This window comes from Dasypus novemcinctus, chromosome 11 (genome assembly GCF_030445035.2).
Source record: "Dasypus novemcinctus isolate mDasNov1 chromosome 11, mDasNov1.1.hap2, whole genome shotgun sequence".
NCBI classification, from domain to species: Eukaryota; Metazoa; Chordata; class Mammalia; order Cingulata; family Dasypodidae; genus Dasypus; species Dasypus novemcinctus.
In genome coordinates this window covers 71,201,373-71,209,401 of record NC_080683.1, presented here as the reverse complement: position 1 = coordinate 71,209,401, position 8,029 = coordinate 71,201,373, and the positions used below count along the sequence as shown (strand labels likewise).

The window sequence follows — 8,029 nt, the reverse complement described above, 5'->3', positions numbered from 1 at the left end:
GAAGAATGGCAGTAACAAAGGGCATTTTGGGGGCATTGGAATTGTTCTGCATGATCTTGCAATGATGGATACAGGCTATTATATATTTGTCAGAACTTACATAAGTGTATGTTCAAAAGGTAAACCATAATGTAAACCACTAACCATGGTTAGTAGCAATGCTTCTATATTTGTTGATCAATTGTAACAAATATACCATATTCACGTAGGATGTTATTGGTAGCGAAGGATGGCGGGCAGGGGGGTGTATTGGAAATCTTTATATTTTCTCTGTGACTTTTCTGGAACCCAAACCTTTTTGGGAAATAAAGTGGAAAAAAAAAAAAAAAAGACACTGGGGGAACATACAGAAGAAAATACACAAAAAGTAACAGATAATACAGGGATGAAGGCACAATGCAAAAAAATTTTTAGCTTTAATTTAAAATTTTGGCTTTGTTTTTGGGGAGGTTTTAGATTGCATTAGTGTTACAACAGTGGCGGGGAGATCACTGGTGCGGGGTATCAGTGGTGGGGGTATGTGGGAAGAGGAGTGCACCTGGGATATGCCTCTGGGGAATATGAATGTGCTCATGTGGTCATGGGGTGTAGTCTTTGTGGGTGGAGACCCACAGAATAACTGACAGAATATTGAATTCCCATCCTTGGGAGTCCTGCTACATTCTCTCATAGAGTGGCAAGAATCTCTAGATTCTCTCTAGAGTACATGGGCACTGCCTAGCAAAGGACAAACCATTATGCCAGGTCCTTGATACTGATGTTTGTATTTATGAATCTTGTTCTTGTGAAATCTAAACTTAGCTTAGTAATATATATTGCCTAAGAGTTACCTCCTGAAAGCCTCCTTGTTGCTCAAATGTGCCCTCTCTCTAAGCCAAACTCAGCATATAAACTCATTACCTTCCCCTCAATGTAGAACATGACTTCTGGGGATGAACCTCCCTGCCACTGAAGGATTAATACCAAGTGCCAACTAGCAATGCATTTGGAAAAAGACCTAAACCATAAGGGTGAAATATTAAATACAAATGAGTTTTTAGACTTCGATGTGAGTTGGTAGGTCATTCTAGAGGTTATGCTTACCCACATCTGAGAAGGATCTGACTGACTGCCATAGTAAACAGTGTCTAGAGACATCTAGACACTAAAGGCAGGGCAGAAAAATCCAGGAAATTGACACCCTGTCATTGGGCCTTACCTTGTAATATACGATAACTCATCTCCCCAGTGTATCAGAGTTAGACTCATTTATAAGTATCCTACACATGGTTCTTCTGCCCCTTTTATTTGAACCTATAATTAGCACTATACCTATTAAATATATGCCCCAGAGACTTAAATCTTCTGGCTGTTCGTATGCTGTTTGAGCCCTGAATCTCAGAGTTGCAGCCAATACCTACTCTCCCGTTCATCAGACTCACCCAGGACAACTAACAAAGGATGATGATAACACACATTCCAAAGAAAAAGACCAGAGTATCTACAACTGCAAGCAAGACAGTTCCACTCATCTGCCCCATGGGATCTCAGCCAAGTGGGTATCATTATCCCCCAATCCTCAAGATTGAGGAATGAACAAACTTAAGAGGGGAAGGCAACTATGGACTGAAGTAGACTTACTATTACTCTAGTAATGAAAGAACTCATAACACTGATATAAAGACAGTGGTCACCAGAGATTCTGAGGGGAAGGAAAGGGGAGAATCAGTGTAACATGGGTCATTTTTGGGACATTGGAATTGTTCTGAATGATATTATAATGACAGATACAAGCCATTATCTATTTTGTCAAAACCTGTACAGTTGTGCAGTGTAAAGTGTAAACCATAATGTAAACTATAGACCATGCTTAATAGCAATGCTTCAATATGTGTTCATCAATTTTAACAAATGTACCACACTGATGAAAGATGTTAAGGGGGAAAGTGTTGGAGGGGCTTCTTTAAAAATAAAGGAAAAAAAAAAACCTTAAAAAAATCTCTAAGTTTCCTGTTAAGATGCTACTTCTCCTGCCGCCCCCCCTCCCCTAGGGAGCTGGCTGGCTGCTAAAGACCCGCTGGATCGCTCTCTGACCCCCTTCTCCTCTGGGCTGGTTGCGCGCCTGACAGCTCAGGGCTGCCTCTCTCGGTTTCCCTCTCACCTGGGCAGTTGTGCGCCTGCCAGCCCACCCCCCCCAACTGCCCCAGTTCCGCTCCCTCCCAGGGCGAGTGGGTATGACAATCCACCTGATCGGTTCGCGCCACTTTCCCTGAAGCTGCTTTAACAGGTTAGTGTCTCTCCCTTTGCAGCTGAGATCCGGTTTGCCCGCCCTATCTGCCCTCCCCGCCTACTCCTCTCTCCCCTGGAGCGGGCTGAGCGCTGGTCCCGCTTCCCCTTCCCGAGTGCCTGCTGGGCCCTGGGATAAACCCTTGGTCCCCTGGTGGCTTTCCTCACTGAGCCGACTGAGGGCTGTTCTTCCAGCCAGATCACTTCCCAGGCTTCCCTCTCCCTCAGCGCTGGCAGATGCTGGCTAGCCAACCCTGTCTCCCGGGGCTTCTCTCTCTCCGGTCCGACTAGGTTCGCCCTCCCTAGCGGCGCTCTCTGCTCGCCCCCGCGCTCGCGCGGCTTCCCTTCAGCCAGGTAAGCAGGCTTTCCTTCCGGCAGTTCCTGGAGGAGTGCAGCCTCGCGTTCCCTACTCCACTACCTGGCATCTCGCTCGCGGGCTTTCTTTAATGTTGTTATTGGCTCGACTTCTCAGTTGCTGCCAAGCAACAATTGATAGTCAGTGCAGCACAGAAGTTAAAGACGTGTGAGGGAAAACGGAAGCAAATCCCTGTTCTTTTATTCTCTAGCTGTGAGAAATTGGGCAAGTTACTTAGCCTATTTGAGCAACAGTTTCCTCATCTATAATTTTGGGATGTAATACAATCTACCCCTAGTGATTTTTTAAAACACTCATTTCTGTACTCATTTCACAAAAATTGATGGAACGCCCACCCCGTGCCAGTTATTTTCTAGGTCCATGCAATTCTACAGGAATGAAATAGGCAAAAATTCCTTCTTTCTTAGAGCTTACGTTCTCTTGAAGGAAGACAAAAAATAAGTATAAGAAATACTAAAATAAATAATATCTTAGAATTATCTTCTTTGCTATGAAAATAACGTAGTAAGGGGAATTGGGAGAGCTGAGGGTGGAAATAGGAGGCAGGTTCTTTCATCTAAGCAGGTCAGGCTAAGCATCATCCAGGTGATGAGTAGTGATCTGGAGGGAGTGAGGGAGCTAGCCATGCTGTTATCTGGGGCATGAGTGTTCTGGGCAGAGGGAAGAGCCAGTACTAAAAATATGGGGCCAGAAAATGCTTGGAATGGTGTAAGTTTCAGGAGGCCAGTTTTGTTGGAGTGTAGTGAGCAAGGGAGAGCATGATAGAAGAACTGATCTGACACGTAACGGGAAGTCCCATCTGTAGGGCTATTATTAGTAGTTTTGACATTCAATCTAAGTAAAATGGGAGTCAGGGGTTTTGGCAAATGGGTGATGCCATCTGACTTATTTATCAAAGAACCACCCTCACTACTGTTTTGGGAACAACTTGTATGGCGGACAGTGAGAAAGCAGTGAGACTAATTACAGGCTACTGAATGAATACAGGTGGAAAATGATGCAGCTTGGACTAGAGGAAAGCATGGGAGGGAGGGAGAGGTCACTGGATTTTGGACGTACTTTGAAGATAGAGCCAGCAGGAGTTCCTGACCTATTGGATATGGGATATGAGAGAAAATGAGCACTAAGGATCACTCCAAGATTTTTGGCCTGGGCAACTTGAGGAATGGAGCCGCCATCAGTTGAGATGGGGAGAACTGTGGGTGGGGCAAATTTAGGGATTGAAAATCAGGAGTTTGATTTGGGGTGTGTTAAGTTTGAGAGTCTATTAGACATCTACATAGAGATGCTGAGTAAGAGTAAATGAATTAATATATCGAGTATTTAGAAAAGTGCTTGATAAGCATTAATGCTATTGAATACTAAATTAGTATTAACTATTGTTAAGAGATGTGTTAAAATTTCACTCATCATAATGACAGATTTTCAAATATCTCCTTATAGTTTGGTAAATTTTTCCTTTATATAATTGAAGTAAGTTAAATGTGTACAGGTTTAGAACTCTTATATCATCCTCATGAATTGTTCTTTAATTATCATGCACTAAACTTCTTTATTCCTAAAATCCTAATGATAGGACTTTTTCTTTAAATTTCACTTTAAATGATATTGAAATAAATCCACTTCTCTCTAGCTGTGAGAAATTGGCAAGTTACTTAGCCTATTTGTGCTAGTTATTATTTGCTAGGAATATCTTTTCATCACTTAACTTTTAACCTTTCTGAATCATTATTGTTGAGGTATATCTCTTATAAATTACATATAACCAGATTTTATTTTATTTTCTGTATCCAATCTGAAATCTCTGTCATTTAAATGGAATTTTAATCTACTTGTATTTATGATGATTACTGACATATTTGAATTCATTTATGCCATCTTACTTTGTGCTTTCTATTTACTATGCATTATGCATTTTCTTTGCCTCCCCCCCTTTCCTCTTTTTATTACCCTCTTATTTATTTTTTTTCTACTGTTTTGTGATAAATACCATTAATTTCAATTTTTTAATTGGGATCTTTATATACTTAACATTTGTGGTAGTTTGGAGCTTTATGTACATGTACCCCAGAAAAACAGGTTCTTAAACTTAATCTGTTCCTGTATATGAACCCATTGTAAACAGGACCTTTTGATGAGAATCCATCAGTTAAGGTGTGGACCACCTCAATCAGAATAAGTCTCAATCTTATTATTGGAGTCCTTTAAGGTGGAATGAAATTCAAACAGAGAGAGAGAGGGAGAGAGACCAAAAGCCACAGGAAGGAAGAAGCTGAAAGTCAATGCGAACAAGAGAACAGAGAGGCCAAAAGAAGATGTCGTGTGCTTTGCCACATGACAAGCTAAGGACCAAGGATCATCTGACAGCTCCAGCATGCCACAGTCTTTGGGGAGAAAGCACTGACTTGATGATGCCTTTATTTGGACTTTCTTTTAGCCTCTTAACCATGAGCAAATAAATTCATATTGTTTAAGTCAAACCATTGCATGGTGTTTGCTTGACCAGTCTTGAAAACTAAAACAACAATCCATGAAGAGCATGTCATTTTATTTTCTCAGTAAGTAGGAAGGGGGAAGGTGGGGGTTTCAGATATGAGGAGAGTGGAGTAAAATAAAGCCATTATGGAGAGGGAGAGAATGGGTTGAATAGGGAATTCTATTTGGGGTGCCAGGTAATGGTGGGAGCCTGTTTGTGTTGGTGAACATGAGTTTAAAATGGAGTCATTCTATTTTGTTTTGTGATTTTCTTCAACCAGTATAGAGAATATAATAGTTGCAATCTAGAATTGAAATTTTCCTGACCAGCAAAAGGACAAGAGGACAAGAAAGTTTAGGGTATTTTAAGACAATCATTGAAATTATGGACCATGAAATCAAAGAGGGATAAGGAAGGAAGGAAGTAAAAAAGAAAAAAGATTTGGCAGCACAGACTACAGGCTAATGAAATAGAGATTTCAATGAGGGTTGAGTAAGAATCTTTCAGACAGCAAACTGGAAGAGAAGTTTGTGGGATACTTGAATAATTAATTGTACAGGAAGTGGAATTGGAGGATTAGGATTTTCCTAGAAGATAACTGGACATAAGGTATCAAGGCCTAAATAGATATTGAAGACCCTCAGGATGATGGTAGGACCTGAAGGGGCATAATCAGGAGGTCTGTAGAGAAAGCAACAAGGAAAAAGTTAGGGAATTACCCTCAAAGGACCCCATTTTTAAGATAAAAATAAAATTATTTTTAAATAAGGAGGTGGAGGATTTGTCACCTGGGAGAAACAATGTGGAGCAAGGAGGACCTCAAATCACTCTGTCAATGTTTTGTTTAAGTATAAAATCTGATTATATTTATGGAATGCCTTTGGAACATTTTTGACAGAGGAGTAACACGATCTGGCTTATATTTGAAAAGAATCAATTTGGTTTCTTGTGAAGTATAGACTAGTAGACAGGTGTGGAAGCAGGAAAATTAGTTAGGAGACTATTATAGTAGTGGAAGTGGAAAAGACGGTGGCTTACATGGTGGTACCCATGGCAGTGGAGAGAAGTGGTTAAATTCTGGGATTCTCAATGTTTGGTTTCCTTTAATAACTCACCACTCTAGAATGCTCACTTGAAGATCTTGCTTGAACTGAAGGTTTTGTCCATTTTCTGGAAAGCTCTTTCACACCCTTCATTAGGTCTCTTCATTTCCAGGATCTAGTTTCAACCTTTTAAATTAGTCACAGGCTATCTTTCAATCTGGACTCAGAGGGAAAGCAAACTTCTGGCCCCAGAAGCTCCTGAATCCAAAACCAAAATTGGTTCCATAGAGGAAGACACTGGCAAAGACCTCTTCTTCAGTTTTTCCAGCCTCTATAGCATCTCAGTGATGAGTATGCATTCTTGTAGTTCTGGGTGAGCAAGAGGTGTGCTATATTCAGCACACCACAGGGACTAGTCATCCTGACTAAAATGCTTGCAATGTATGGCAACACTACAAAAAAGGGTGTTCTCATTGGAGAATTTGCACTTAAAATTATCAACACAAAGTTATTCTTGGGCAGGTGAACAAAGGTGTCCTTATCCTTGCCTCAATGGCCAACTTCTCACTTTTTTGCAACTTCTCCTCAGGTCCAGGGTTTGAAGTCATCCTCTTCTCTTCTTTCTTCTCAGTTTGAAGATTCTTCTCTTCCTCCTGTTGAACTTTCTCTTTCCAGTGGGTGTCCTTCTTAGGCTAGCTCTCTGCAAAATTTTAGAGTCAGTTGAACCATATTCTCACAATTACAACTCTCCCAAGACAGTTGGAAATTGTAGTCAGTGGATGCAGATGAGGAACCAGTGGTTGATACTGGGAAGGCCCAACAGTAAAAGTTTCTGGGAACTACTTGTGGAGACACGGTGGGGTCCTAACAATGGTGGCATTAGTTAATGAATCATATTCACCCACCAGAAACATCCTTTTCTTCAAGTGGGCACCCATCAGCCCCAGTGTTTGCTTTACATCTTCTTTTGCATTCTCTGAACATGCTTATTTTCATGTGGTCAGATGGTAACAAGTAGGGGTGGGCAATTTTGCTCCCAACAAACCTCACTGATCACTGGTAGTCATGGTCTTTGCTCTTAACCATACAGAATCTATCTCACCAAATGTTGTAATGAAAATGGCAGGAAACTTGCAGGGTAATTCAGCTGGGAGACAGACTTCGTCAAAGAGGAGTAGTGCTGAGGGCCTGAGTGAGCTCCACTTTATTGAGAAGAGACAAGGGCCTTGAAGCTTGCCACTTGTTTCATGATTTCTTCACAGGATGCCAGCCACAATGAACTGGCAGAGAATGGGGTTAGAATAGAAAAATTTGGAATATGAGGCTGGCAGGAGTTGTTGATGGATTGGATGTGGGTTTGTGAGAGAGAAAGAAGTCAAGAAGAATGCTTTGATTTGGGGTCTCTTTCAACCATATCTTTTAAAATATTTCAAAAATTATTCTCTCAAGCTAAGGGCCTCTGCATTTGTTTGTTTGTTTGTTTATTAGTTAGTTGAGGAAAGGGGTCTGGCAGAAGCAGGGACTTAAAAGCTTTTCTAGTGGTAGAATTACTAGGGATTGACTAGTTCTAGTTCTCTATTTTCTTGTCTAGAAATCTCACTTCATAAGTCTCTTAAAATTACTACATAAGCTTATAAATAGAATAAAACTCTGAGACTGATAGCCCTTCACCCACCACTGATTGCTCATTTCAGTACAAATGCCAACTGTGCCTTTTAATCTTTACCAGTAAATTGAAATTGTATTTTGGGAACTCATGGTACCAGTTAATGAGATTTAGATTGGTATGATCTTTGAGTCTTAATTGAGGAGTGATTGATATCTTGTGGTTTTGCTATTGCATGAACATATGAATGCAATGAAGAAGAA

The 8,029-nt window shown here is 40.8% G+C and overlaps 1 long non-coding RNA gene across 3 annotated transcripts in view; it reads left to right on the top strand.

Moving 5' to 3' along the window:
• The first annotated feature begins 2,185 nt into the window (after positions 1–2,185).
• LOC139440000 (uncharacterized) overlaps positions 2,186–8,029 on the top strand; it is a 43,705-nt gene continuing 37,861 nt past the window's right edge. For 2 of the 3 annotated variants that reach the window (XR_011650103.1, XR_011650102.1), the window contains exon 1: positions 2,336–2,619. This is a non-coding gene — a long non-coding RNA (uncharacterized lncRNA). Of the gene's footprint in view, positions 2,267–2,335; positions 2,620–8,029 lie in introns of those variants that run through there. The other variant, XR_011650104.1, reaches the window with a different exon arrangement.